Genomic DNA, 14769 nt, shown 5'->3' with positions numbered 1-14769 from the left:
AATCTTGTAAATAAAATGTAATGAGGCCGTAGGCCATTGTAACGTGTTTAAAATTCCATATTACACTTCCGTGTATGTTCACACCATCACACAGTAGCATATAATGCAATTTGATCATACCATGGGGGATTCAAATGAAACTTAGGAATTCATTTCAGCCTAGGTGCACAGTAGGCCTGATTTTTAGTTTTTGACCTGTTTCGGTCAACCGATGGTTTGTTTCGATAGACCGGTTCTTGGTTCCATTCATTTGAATAGTAAAATCATGCATTCCAGTAGGCTTTTTCACCGTCTTGACCTGTTTCGGTCAACTGGTGGCTTGTTTCAGTCAACCGATTCTTTGTTTAATTTGATTTGAACAATGTTTTGTCAATTCTAGTAGCCTTTTTCATCTCGAGCCACAAACCAGTCGACCGGTTTGTTATTTCGGTCGACCGAAATGAAGGCTCAATTTTTCTCTTTTTCTTGGTTCATTTCGGCAGGTCGAAGCTCTATTTCGGTCGACCGAAATGAGGCTGCCTTATGGGTTTTGTTTGGTTTGTTACCTAGACAGGTTAACCTTATTTCGTTCGTTCCCATTTGACCTTGTTGATCTTGCTTGAGCCATTTAATGGCGCACATGGTCTAGTTTGAACTGGATCTTGCTCCTTTGGTTGTCATTGGTGCCATATGGTACCATTTAACCCATTTTCAATCTAGTTTTCGCTTCCGGTTTTTCCTTTGGGTTCCGTAACCTCATGGAATGTCATCTTAGGGCTTTAAAGGTGTGTTGTGCCTTGGGAGACTATTGTCATGTTTCTTGCTTCCTCATCTAGATCCGTTTTCGGGTCAATCTTCGGTTCATCACTGCTGCTCCGGATCGAATAAAACCTGGGTCATTACATAACCTCACTTCTCGTGTTTGGAGTTGGTTTTTAACTTCACGTACCTTCATTCTAAGTGGTTTTCACGAAATACGTATCTTTGTTTTTGTAGAAAAGTACTTTTGTTGCTCCCTGTATCTTTGGGGCATGGATGCATAGTTGTTCAGAAACATTTTCTTTTCTTTAGGTGTTTTTCATAAATATCTTTTGAAGATATTTTATTTCAGGGGTTTTTAAGAAAATATTTTTTGAAGATATTTTTATTCTGGGTCATTAGTGCAGTTAACCATTATGGAATTAATGAAAGTTATTGCAAAATGTCTCGTTTTGGGTCTGGATCCTTGTACGAGATTCATTTTCACTTTTCGTAGAGTCATGTACTCTTAGAATTGTTTTCTGGTCATTTTCACCAGTTTTAGGGTTTTTGACCCTAGTTGCCGCCGAACTTGTTTGGGGCATATCTTTCTACTTGGAACTCAATTTTTTATGTCGTTTCTTTCGTTGTTCATCATTTCTCATTTCGGTTCTTTTTTGTTTACAGAGTTTTGCCGTTTAAATGTGTCTGCTCAAATTTTACTTTTCTGAACCCGGCGGGACCCATTCGGGACACTTTTAGGGTTTTTCAATAAATAGGTTAACTTGAGATAAAAAAAAAATTAGATTTTCTCTTCTCATTCCCCTCTCTTGGCTGGCAGCCATGGTAACCAAGGGGCTGCCACCCTTCTTCTTCTTTTTCCGGCTTCTTCCCTCGTGGTAAATGCCGCAGGGCCTTATCGTTTATTTTAGGCCTTGGTGAAATCTTCCTTTCCCCCTTATTAGAATCCGTTTTCGACCATTTTTTAGTTCGGGTTTGAATTTTGGTGGTACCTCCTTGGTGTTTAATGTTCACCTTATTGTTCCCGACATAACCTGGGAGTATCGTCGGATTCGGAACGATTTTCCTTTAGTGGGATTTGAGATTTCATCTCAAATGGAGGAAGGAGATGTTATAGGTTTATATTTTTGTTGTCTTGCATGCTATTGATGCTTATACAACTTATATGCATGTTTTGGTTCATAATCTAGAATTTAATTTAATTATTTTCTTTGTGTAAGATTTAATTCACATGGTTGTTTATGTAATGGAATTAAATTGTGGCATGCTATTAAATTAGGCATTGATATGTTTATTAACATATATTAAATTGAGAACATTTGAATAAGTATTGAAACATTTATTTAATAATTTTCTTTTATGAAAGTTTAATTCACATGGTTGTAACCTTCATGAAATCAACTTGTAATTTGATATTAGAATAGGCCTTGGTATGTTCTTTAACCTATGTTAATTTGAGAGCATTTGGATGAGTTTAAAAATTTACAGATTTTAATTCAAAGAATTAATTAAAATCTATTTAATGGCTCCATTGGCTTAATTAAGTTTTTGAATAAATATATGTAATGACCATGTTATGTTGTTTAATATATGTTAATTAGGAATTATTTGGTTGAGATTTGAAACCTAGAGAAATTAATTAGTTTATTTAATAAATTTCTGTTTCTATTGCGTTAATGATTTAATAATGTGTTCGATATTAGTTGTAAGTTTAAATCATGATTTTGGACTTGTAATGGATACACGAGTTTACGTTTTCAATATTGAATGATTATTATAGTGTGTAACGAATCGCACACGGAAGATTCGACATGTGATGTTATTATAGTGTGTAACGAATCGCACTCTGAAGATTCGACATTTGTCATGCTAAAGTAGTTGTAGACTTAGAGCATGTGTTGTATGGTTTCAACCTACTTATGTATGGAAGGTAGTTTCATGCATTATTTAATTCGTGTATAAGTTATTAACTTATCTATTTATTTTGGAGTTACTTGAGACATTGTTACAAGTGACATGGCTAGAGTTTGGCTCTAGTACGGGAGGTATGAGTTTTCCCCATTTATAGTGTGCACTAGGGTGGTATTCCTAGCAGGTTAGTGCCTAGAATAACCGTTTAGGTCTTGGTTTACTTCAAGATTTGATGTCCAAGTCTTCCACTATTTGTTTTCGCATTCAATTACAAGTTGACAACCAATAGTTAATTGTGACTTGTGATTTTGGTTATTGGCGATTTAATGTTGTTAAGTACATTTATGCATTATGATTTTAAATAAATTATCGCCGATTTTAATGTTATTAAGTACATTTATGCATTAAGATTTTTAATGAATCATCGCAGATTTTAATGTTGTTAAGTACATTTACACTTTAAATGTTCAAATGTAACTTAGGAATGATTCTATAAATTCATTTAGAATATAGACATTATGTGTCATGATCCACTTTAGTCGTTTCTGTATTTTAAATTTTAAGTTGATGGCTTTAAGAATCTATATCTTGTTGCTTTGTATAACATGTCCTTATGTTATTTGGAATTGCATGAATGATGTAGTTTATGCTAGAAATGCTCTAAGGTAACTTAGGATGCTTCCTGAGTCTCACTATTGATATAGACGCTAGGTGGCATGGTTGTATGAATTGATTTATAGCAACTTAATAAGTTTGTAAAACGCTAGGTCTTTGCATGCTCATCTCCTACGAGTAGCTTTATGTTACTCACCCACGTAGTGGGAACATTTTTCAGGTACAGGAATCAATATTCATGATTCACATTATGCTTGGATGATTTGTGGACTTGAAGGTTTCCATTCTTATAAAGGTTGGCTTGAAATGCCGCTTGTAGCCTTATATGTCAAAATGTGTATATTCGATTTTAAACATGTAATGTGTGCATAAACACACCTTTTGACATTCATTTTATGTGTATGTATAACATGAGGCCAAGGGCCATTAATTTTAAAGTTCACAAGTATGTTTTTAACTTGTTTCAGATCATTGGAATGCATGTATAGCCTTAAGGTTGGACTTAGCACTTCACCATGCATTGCAGCAGCAGCTATATATTGTTGTTTTTTGTTTCGTCGTTCGGTTGATTGTTGCTTTCTGTTTCGTCGTTTGGCTGATTGTGGCTTTTTATTTCATCGTTCGGTTGATTGTTGCCTTCTGTTTCGTTGTTTGGTTGATTGTTGCTTTCTATTTCATCATTCGGTTGATTAATCACTATAACAGATTAGGCTTTTACCAGCACTCCTAGGAAGAGCACTGGTATAGGTGTCACAGTACCAATGCTTTTAAAAGAGCACTGGTATAGATGTCACAGTACCAGCGCTCCTAGAAAGAGCGCTGGTATAGGTGTTACGACACCAGTGCTCTTTCTAGAAGCGCTGGTATAGGTCTCATTCTACCAGCGCTTTAAAAAAAAGCGTTGGTATAGGCCCTTCCATTCCCTCCGTTTTTTTTCCCTTCCCTCAAATTTTTCTCTTCCCTCCACTTTTTCCCCCGCATATTTATCTATTATGAGCCTGAACTGCGTCATTTTTTTTGGGTCCATTAACACAATATTCTACTTTCCCATTTCAATTTCATTTAGCCCTAATTTTCGTCTCCCTTCTTGTTTGTCACTCAGCCTTCTCTTCCTCTCTGCTCTATCCCGATCGTTGCTCCGTCTCGATCTCTCACTGCTGGATCTCCATTTCTCAGCTGAAGCACTTCTTCAGCTCATCGTAGGCTCTCTCTCTCTCTCTCAACCCTCCCTCTCTCTACCACCACCATCATCATCCTCCCGTTCTTTCCACCTGCGTTTCAGAGTACCTCAAATTCAGATTCTCTCTCTTCCCCTCACGGATCCTACTCATCCTCTCTCTCTTGGTGGTAAGTACCCCCCTTTCTCTCTCTATTATATATATATATACACACACACACACACACACTATACATGTTTGCTTTTCTTGTTCTTTAATAAAAGAAACATAAAATTAGAATCTAGGGTTTGTAACACAAGAAATGCTGGATATGTTGTTACTGAGCCAGATATCTGAAATTAGGGTTTGAAACGCTAGGAGGGTCCTTCGTTTTCTTAGTTACTGTATTCGCTGCTATGCCTAAACTATATTAATTAAGAAGTTTTGATCAATTGTTTGAGGGTTTTTATTCATGTGCATCTGTTTGTTTGATTTACGTACTTTGTCCATCAGTAAATTTTTGTACCTGCAAGCAGTCTCTTTGATAGTATTTTTCTTTTTGTTTTTATGAGAGATATATCTGTTGGTTATAGGTGTTCCTAATGGGTTTGTTGGGGAATGCAATGTTTCTGGTACCAGCCAAATAGAAAAGAAACATTCTATTTTGTTTTCGAAGCCTTTCGAATTTTCTGTTTTGATTAGTGATAGTCTGCATCAAACCCTCCTTAATATATGTGTGAATTGTAGAGAAGTCTGTGTACATGTAAAAGGAGTGATGAAACATGTCCTGAAATTCGGGTGGCTGTTCAATTTTTTGTTTTTGTTTTTTGTTTTTAAGATTAAGAGGACTCTTCTAGTTGAAATTGTTTCAAATTAAACGAAGTATCTTTGGCAGTCGACAATGTTTAATTAAATTACAACTGTTTGTTAGGAAGGGATGTTGCATAAATTATTTTTATCAGGTTTGTTTGTTTGTTTTTTTTTTTTTTTTTTTTTTTTTTTTTTTTTTTTTTTCTGCATTTCATTTTACTCCAGGAACCAAGTGTTTAGGCTGTCTTCACTACTATGACTCTGTTATACTGCTTTTGGAACTAGAGACCTGTTACCACATTAGCGTATAACGTGCAGTTCAATTTTAATTTTTAATTAGTTACATACCATTCTAGATTTGAGAGTGAGACTTTACTGTTGTAGTTTTGGAATGTAGATATATTGTCCCTGAAAGTGAATAAGGTGACTTTAATTTTGACAGGTGACTAAGAACAATAATGGTACGTTATTTTTCATGGTTATAGGTGATGCCATGCAACGTTTATAAAAAAATTCTCTCTGGGAACTAGTCAATTTTTTTGCCATGACTAGTTCCCGTGGATATTAACTTTTGGCTGGTTTCATAGTGTTGGGTGTTTTCATATTTTAAAGTAAGAAAGGTGTTGGACTTGTCAAATATGCTTTTTTAGGGTATGAATAAAAGCTAGCAAACTCATCTATAAAGAAAACAAAGAATAGTAACTCAATGTAACGTAAAATTTGATCATGTGAAACTCGAAGTGGGACGTGTCTTGAAAATTAACCAATCACTTATGGATTGCATCACATGTAAAATTATAAGCTCTTAACTTTATTATATTTTAACTAACTCTTTTCAGAAGGCCATAATTATGGCAATGAAATGGATTGTTGATCTTTCTTTCTGTCACTTTTGCAGATGAGGTCTACCATAGTGTCAATAGTGGTTTGAGAGATTTGCCTGCAGTTGAGCTATCTACACTTCCTTTAATACTGAAAGTTCAAACTGATTCTTCTGTTTTATTTTTAACGTAATCTTAGTTTTCATTTTCTTCTTTAAGTGTTCTTTTTTGTTATTTATTTCTCAATCCTGAGGCATAGTGTCAATTTTTGCTTAGTATATAATATATATAGAAAAGAATGGAACAAGAGAACTTATAATGCTGACCCTCTTAATATTAAAAACAAGGAGATGATGAAACAATGCATGAGGCCGGGGCATTCCTTCATTGGGTTTCGATTATCAGAATGTTGATGACTTTTATATACTAGTGAGAAGTAAATTGAATTCTACAAATTAAGTAGACTAAATTCAATGTAATTTTAATGGCTTTGCATGTAAAGTAATCATCCGTATTGAATATATATATATATAATGCTTTGATATAGCATGGCGTCTAAGTGCCATTGATTTGAAAAAGCTTACAAAAATGACATTATTTTTGCAACCACAAGAAACCAAAATAATATTATTTTTGAATGTAATATTGTCTTTCTGATTTTTGCAACTCCTACTCTTAACATATCTTGTAATATTATTTTTGCAACTCCTACTCCTAACATATCTTTTTGAAATCATCAATATAGTATGTTTCTGGTAAAAAACAATATTACATTCTGTATCACAGTGTCAAAATTAGATACGTCTTTCTCATAGTTATGTCATTAATATTTCTAATTCCCTGTCTAATTTTCTTGACATGGCAGTCATTGCGCCACATCACGAAAATCAACATCAAGATAGAAATTTGCAGCTATCACATACCACCTTCTTCAGGTCAGATTAGTGTTTTCATATAATATTCGGTTTCTTTTTTTGTCAAATACAATTTTGGTCTCTTATTTGCCTTCTTCTTGAACAAAAAATTCTGTTTTTGTATGCTACAAGACACTGAGCTTGCTATGTTCTTGCTATTGCTGACAGTGTGACCACTATAGTTTAGCCTTTGTCCCAGTTTCCTTCGCATTAGCAATCAAGAAGGGGATAACTCGTATTTGATTGGCTAATATTCTTTAAAGGTATTGATGATTGCTTTTCTTGCTTTTTAATTTTTTTATCTATTCATTTAAAATTCCTTATGAGTTTCATTAGTTCATCAATATATTCTACTTGTTGCATGATAGGTGAATCAACTTTGGCATACCATCTTGCTGAATTATCAGCTCTTACAAATAATCGTGTTGCAATATGTTTTTATTTTGATTAATGCAAATAATTTTTTTATTTTCATGTGGAACTTTTGGAGATTGAACTATTACCTGTTACTTTCTTACCGTACAAAATGGACCCATCTTGCATAATGATAGTTTACTAAAAATTTAGGATCATTCTTAGGAACCCTAACTACATTTTGTTGAGGAATTTGTTTTAATGGAGTAGTCATGATTTTTTTTGTACATGTTACTTTTTTATTCTTTTCAAATACCTTGACTAAAAATACCCTAAAGTTTTGAGGTATTTTTTATTTCTTTTTATTGATTTTTCCTGGATTGTGCACTGCCTTTTTTAAACAATTTGATTGCATTCTCTTAAATGAATTCTCACTTTTTTGTTTTCTTTTCCAGGAAGGATAAATAATAAGCTGACAATGAAACGAACGGTTAGTGAAGTGGAAAAAGTGAGTGAACAAAATACTGAAGCTTCAACTTCAAAATCATCCCAACCACCGCCAAAGAAGAGACGGGGCCCGACACGATGCAAGAATGTCGTAAACGCGACAACCTTATTACCATTAAGGTACATATATATAGAGATCATCTTATATAGTTTACATAATTAGACTATATTCAATATGAAGGAGAAAAAAAGGATTTCTATCTTTATTTTTGTACTAAACACCTACAATTGTTAATTTTTGTTTAGGGTTAATAAGTTTGGACAGCCGATTGGCCCTGGAAGTGGTACATATACTAATTATTTGGGAACACTTGCCCGGAATGCTAATTTAGCTCCTTTGTGCTATAAAACTTGGTGGGAGATGCCTAAACGGCTGAAGGAGGAAATGTGGAACATTGTAAAGGTAAAACCCTTCAATGATATTAAAATAATTTTTATGGAAAAAGTGGATTAACATGCAACAATTATCACATTTTCAGGGAAAGTATGATGTGGGAATCATGTCAATACATTGGACAATATCCACCATTGGAAAAAAATTGAGGGGTTACAAGTGTGAATTAAAAAGTGAATATTATTCGGTTAGGGATACAGATGCAGAAAGATTGGCAAACCCACCACCTGATGTTGAAAAGGAGCATTGGGAATTTTTGGTTAGGCATTGGGGTACGCCTATTGCGAAGGTAATCCTCCATCTACCAATTTTGTTTAAAGTCAATGAGTTGAATTTATAATTTACCTGCTTTCAGTCATTATTTTAGGTGGAATGTTAGAACGTTTTCCTTTTTCTCACTTTTTGTAGGAGGTCAGTAAAAAAAAAACAAAGAACGTCGTGGGAAGCAGACAATGATGCATACTATAGGGACAAAAAGCTTTGCACATGTTTCTGCCGAGGTTAGTTGAAGTTTTGGCAATATAAATTATTTTAGTTCTTATGTCGTTGAATGATTATAAATGTTAGTGGTAAATAATAATATATATCACAATGTCTATGTTTCTTTTATAGATTGAGGAAGACGAAGGTATTCAACTTTCTTGTGCAGATTTATTCATTCGCACACATGTAAATAAGGATGGCAAAGCTACTGATGCTGCTGCTTTGGAGATGATTGTAAGTTTTTATGCTTCCATTTTGCAAAAAGGGGGTAACTTGCCTTGAAGTGACCAATTTTTAAACTCTTTGCGGTGTATTAGGGGGTCACATGCCTTGAAGTGACTAATTTTTAAATCATCGGCTCGTGTGGAGGCATTTTAATTTCATTGTTTATCATCGGCCCGTGTGGAGGCAATTTACTTTCTTGTATTTGTTGAAAAGCATGGGAGTATGGGATCATTGTATGTGGAGGCTTCTTGTTGATTGATTTGTGTTGTGGGGAAGTATTTGCTATTTCTTGTTTGTGTCAATGTGTCAATCATATTCTCCCCAACATGTATTTAATTTCCATTAACACTTGTACTCTATTTGTTCCCTCATCTTTTCTTCGTTTCTATGTTTTATTGCTTCATCCTTGTTCTACACCTAGTAATTCTTGGGAAATTATGGACACAATGTGAAGTTGTTTACATTTTTAGATTTCTGGTTCTGTTGAAGTTGTGTTCAGTTTATTAAATTCTATTATATTGACATTGAGTTCATTTTCTAAAATTCTACTTCTATTGTATGACCTTGCTAGTGTGTACTATTACTGCTATATTGGGATTGTCATTGAGTTCTTCTTTGAACATCCCGTGCTTGTCCTTGAATATGTTAAACACATCTGTTGAAACCCAAAATTGTTGGTTGAGAACTGATTGATACCTCAAAAATCACAATCAAGTTCGGGTATGAGGAAAAGAAAATACACTTCACCATTTAATTCTTGGGAAATTAAATCATTCATACAAGATAGAAACACACCAAGGAGACATTTATTGATTTTACGTTTTTTTCTTCCTTTTGTTGATTTCTTGAGATTCAAGTTTTTAAAGATTTTGTGAAGACCAATAATGGAAAGGGAGATAAAGGGAGGAGAGAAAATTAATAAAGTATGTTCTGATTCTAAAACTCCATTTGGAAACTCAAATCTAATTAAAAGATATTGCAATAATAAGAATGGAGGAAAAATTCGGATAGAAAATCAAATGAAAGAAATCAAGATGGAGACTAAAGTGGAATAATAATAATATATCCTTTAATTTGAACCTCAAACACTTTGTTAAGTTTGCCTGGATTCTTCTCCCGCCAGAAGCTGCGTGGTTCAAGAGAGCCAGTAGATAGAAGACCTACAATTTTTTTGGAATTTAGAAGTCACAAGATGTGATGCTGGTGATTTTTTATTTTTTTCTCTGGAAAAGAAATGATGTTGGTGATTTGATAAGTTTGAGGTTTTGAAGTATATATATATATATATATATTTGAAGAGAAGTTTTAGGGATGTAAAGAGGAGGTTAGTGGAACACGAATATCACTAGCCTTAATTTATCCTTCAGTTGTTTGTAAAATTCTCCCACATTCTTATTAGCATAGAGATTTTGCACATTTTTGTTTAATTTATTGACTAATTAATCTTGATGTCATAGCTCACAATATTATGCAATAGGGTGTTCTGGAATCTGGACCACTAGGTTATTAATGTCTTTTAAGAAACTTGGGCTGCGCGTCGAGTTTAAGGTGTACCTATTTGGTTTAAAGAAATTGAACTTGTATGAATGATTTTAAGAAAATACATATTTGGTTTAAAGAAATTGAACTTGTTTGTTAATACCATTTAATTCTCGGGAAATTATTTACATTTTTAGATTTCTGGTTCTGTTGAAGTTGTGTTCAGTTTATTAAATTCTACTATATTGACATTGAGTTCATTTTCTAAAATTCTACTTCTATTGTATGACCTTGCTGGTGTGTACTATTACTGCTATATTGGGATTGTCATTGAGTTCATTTTTTGAATTTTACAACTCAATTTGAAAAAAGGTAAGAAAATTTACATTTTTAGATTCTGGTTCTATTGAAGTTGTGTTTAGTTTCTGAAATTCTACTATATTGAAATTGAGTTCATTTTATGAAATTCTACTTCTATTTGTATGACCTTGTTGCTGTGTGCTACAACAGCTATATTGGGATTGAAATTGAGTGAATTTTCCGAAACTGTACTGCTTCCCATTGTCAACATGTTGCTGATTAGTGCCCTGAATTCTTCAATTTAATGTGTTCCTCTCAACCCCAATCATCGAAGTCCTAAAACAAAATAGAAAAACATCTTTCAAAGGCACACCTCTGTTTAGTTTTCAAAGTTTCAGAATGTACTATTTTATGTAGCGTTTGAAGCAATGAATCAATGCAATCTATGATGTAGTAATCACAAAACTGAGTCTAGAAAAAGATGTAGTGCTTCACATTTTCACTAAAGTTCATTTTACTGGCTGCAATTCTCCACAAAGAGAGTGTTTTTATTTTATTAAATTTTCCTCATAAATCTTCATAATAGTGGAACAGAAGAATAATGATAACACCATCTATAGTGAGAAAACAAGGTCACTCGACATCCTAATTCACAAAATCACAGGACGGAATGGCAAGTATATTATTTAAAGTCCATAATAGTAATTATATGTATAACAGTTTCTGGATTCCTGTTCTATCATTCATTTCATTAGATTTGTCTGGATGTTTCATAGCAGTATATCATGGTAGTTCAAACTTTTTTTTTTTTGGTAGGAAAACATAAAAGTACTTCAAAAAAGTTACTCTGACTCGCCTATTGGCACTTCCAATGATATGTTCTCCATTGTGAGGGGAGAAGAGAGAACTGGTCGTGTGCGGATGCTTGGCTTCAGGCCTACACCAAACGATGTTTGGGGGCCCTCTCCTAGTAAAGCTGAACTGATTAATAATGCGAAAAAATCTAATGAGGAGGCACGTGCTACACGCGTAGAGTTGCAGGAGACCATTTAAAAAATGCAAGCCGACTATGACAACAAGTTGGAAAATTTACAACAACAGGTGGCTATGCTAATGCAGATGCAACAACAAAATTGTAGTGGACAGGTATATTTATTATTAGTTTTATTCTTTACTAAATATATGTTTACTTATGCCAAGATTTCATGTATTTTGTTTTCTTATTTTGAAGGGTTCTGATTTGTTAAATGCTCCTCCTAGAGTATCCCCATATTCATTATCTAGTCGTGATGCCAATTCAGTTAAGGTTATGAACTTTTAATTTCTCTTATATATATGTTAATTTTTCATTTATTATAATGTGTGCGTAATGAATTTATAAAAAATGTAGGGTAATTCAAATCAAATGGGCAAGAAAACTTGTTGAAGTTGAAGATGGGGTCGTGGCTGTGCTTTTTGAATTTCGTTCGCCTTGGATGGGTTCTTTTTGAAAAACTTGTACTACATTTGTCAAAAATTGTTAATTCTTTTTGTCTGACATTTAGTAGCTTTATTTAGACAATTTGGATGGTATATTGGCAGGTTAACTTGTGGTTGTATTAATATACATTTTTGCTTTTTGGTTGACATTTACCAGGTTAACTTGTGGTTATATTAGTAGCCAATTTTGATAGTAATTTTCATATTGGCAGGGTTAACTTGTGGTTGTATTATGTAAAAAAAATTTGGATGATATTTTTATATTAACTTATGGTATATTGGATGACATTTAGTAGTTGGTAGTATTGATATGTTTTTTTTCAAAAACTATAAGGGTAAAAAAAAAAAAAAAAAAAAACCCCTTTACCAGCGGTCTTTTAAGAAGCACTGGCATAGGGAGGGAGGAAAAAAAAATTAAAAAAAAATTCAATTTACCCTTTACCAGCGCTTTACCAAAAAGTACTGGTAAATACACTCTACCAGCATTTTTGCAAAAAGTGCTGGTAAATACACTCTACCAGCATTTTTGCAAAAAGTGCTGGTAAAGTCCTTTTTACCAGCGCTTTTTTCAAAAAGCGTTGGGAAATACTCTATCCCAGCGCTTAGCGCTGGTAAAAGGCCTTTACCAGCGCTTCTGGAAAAGCGCTGGTAAAGGCCTACCGACACTGGATTTGCCAGCGCTTTTTCAAAAGCTTTGGTAATTGAATTACCAGCGTTTTTTAAGACTTTAACCGGCGCTTTTAAGACTTTAACCAGCGCTTTTGAGCGCTAGTAAAAGCCAGAATTGTTGTAGTGATTGCTTTCTGTTTTGTCGTTCAGCTGATTATTGCTTTCTGTTTCGTCGTTTGGTTGATAAGAGCCATCAGTCGGTTGACACATGCTCGAGATCAATTCTAGTAGCTAAAGTTCAGTTTTGGTCATAACACTTCAGTCAGAATGCCCGACCATGTTGGTCAGAACGACTGACCTTATAAGAGTGCCGAACGAGTACGCAGTGTTGAAGAGTGCCGAACGAGTGCTCAGTGTTGAAGAGTGCCGTACGGGCGCTCGGTGCTTTGACTTTAGACAAGTGCTTGTTCATGCCTCAAAACCTTTCTTTCTTTTACTTTGATCATCTTTTGCTTTTGCATTTCGGATCCGTTATCGGGTCATCTTTTGGTCATCAGTGATGCACCGGGTTTAGAAAACCAGGGCCGTCACATCCCATATATAATATCATCATGTAAAATATTAATTTTAATCTAAACAATATTGGAATTCATTTTTAAAATATATTAGACCCAATGAGCCTAAACTATTTGGGTCAACTTAGCTCAATTTCTTGAGCTTAATTATGGGATAATCATACACTTTCCACAAAATTTAATTAAAAATTTTAATTTTAATTTTCAGAAAATCAAAATTGAAAATATTTTGGAAAGTGCTAATTTTTCCTAAACCACCCAAAAAATTAATTCCAATTTTATTTAGTTTAAAATTAACTAAAATATAATAAAACAATTCATGGATTAAGCATAACATTCAAGCATATAAGCATCACATGAATATAAACACGTAATTAAAAATCATGTTGCACCATAAATAGTGCTAATCACCTCTCATGGCCAGTAAATAGTCATCTCATGATCATCTTGTGCTTAAAAAGTCCTCCATTAGAAAAGTTCACTCTTTATCTTGCTTGGAATTTTTTCTTGATCTGTTTAAGAACTTCAACCCTAAATTTAACAAATATAGTACAAGGCTTTGTCCTATGCCCAATTTAGGGCTTACAAAAATTCTAAACAAGATAAAATAAAATTAACTTATTCGGTTAGGTAAGACCAATTCTTATTAGATCAGCCCTTTAAAATACCACAACTAATTAAATAATTACATCACATGTAATTAAATAATAAATTAAATTTCAATTCAACTGGGCATGAGAGAGAAAATTTAATTCAACCGCACCTGCAATCAATAAATATACATACAATACATGCATATATCCTTGTAAAGGAGAATAATAAAACTGATTGCATCCAAAATTTTTAAAAAAATATTTGAACGATGCATGAGAACCTCAAACAGTGCACTTATATGGCATAAACAGTGTATAACTATGAACCTCAAACAAATATAATAACGTGAATCTTATATTCATTAAATAACCTGATGGACTACCAGATTCATTACTTTTGGTGTTATTCTCATGCGGCCCACTTGGTCTTTGTCAAGTAAATTTTATATATTTAAAACCCACCATAACAGATTCTAAGTAAGAAATAGTGAGGTGATAATTGAGAAAACCAAACTTGGTATTTCTCTTTTATTTCTATATTACAAGAAACGATACTGGGCATTCTCCATAGATAACCAGTGGCGGCCAATATATATAATATATATAGAAACGATACGGGCATTCTCCATAGATAACCAGTGGCGGCCAATATATATATAATATATATAGAAACGATACGGGCGTTCTCCATATATAACCAGTGGCCGTCAATATATATATATATATATATATATATATATATATATATATCTTTTTAATCACATTTACCAAAAACCCATCTCATGGATCAATATATAAAAATAAA

General features: G+C 33.5%; 1 long non-coding RNA gene across 6 annotated transcripts; it reads left to right on the top strand.

Annotated features, from left to right (window-relative positions):
* The first annotated feature begins 4268 nt into the window (after positions 1-4268).
* On the top strand, positions 4269-12475 carry LOC132294753 (uncharacterized). Of its 6 annotated transcripts, none has more exons than XR_009478206.1 (12): positions 4269-4611; positions 6130-6241; positions 6918-6987; positions 7135-7229; positions 7776-7947; positions 8074-8230; positions 8307-8510; positions 8630-8721; positions 8834-8938; positions 11525-11854; positions 11940-12008; positions 12099-12475. It is a non-coding gene; the product is annotated as an uncharacterized LOC132294753 (long non-coding RNA). The 6 variants fall into 6 exon arrangements; XR_009478200.1 differs by having other exon boundaries at positions 4270-4611; positions 11940-12014; XR_009478203.1 differs by having other exon boundaries at positions 4270-4611; positions 6130-6176; positions 11940-12475.
* Positions 12476-14769: the final 2294 nt, after the last annotated feature.

This window comes from Cornus florida, unplaced genomic scaffold (genome assembly GCF_030987335.1).
Source record: "Cornus florida cultivar Cherokee Brave unplaced genomic scaffold, ASM3098733v1 CherokeeBrave_3.0.0_Hap2_Chr01, whole genome shotgun sequence".
Lineage (NCBI taxonomy): Eukaryota > Viridiplantae > Streptophyta > Magnoliopsida > Cornales > Cornaceae > Cornus > Cornus florida.
Note: the sequence above shows the minus strand (reverse complement) of the source record. Positions and strands in the feature narration are given on the sequence as shown.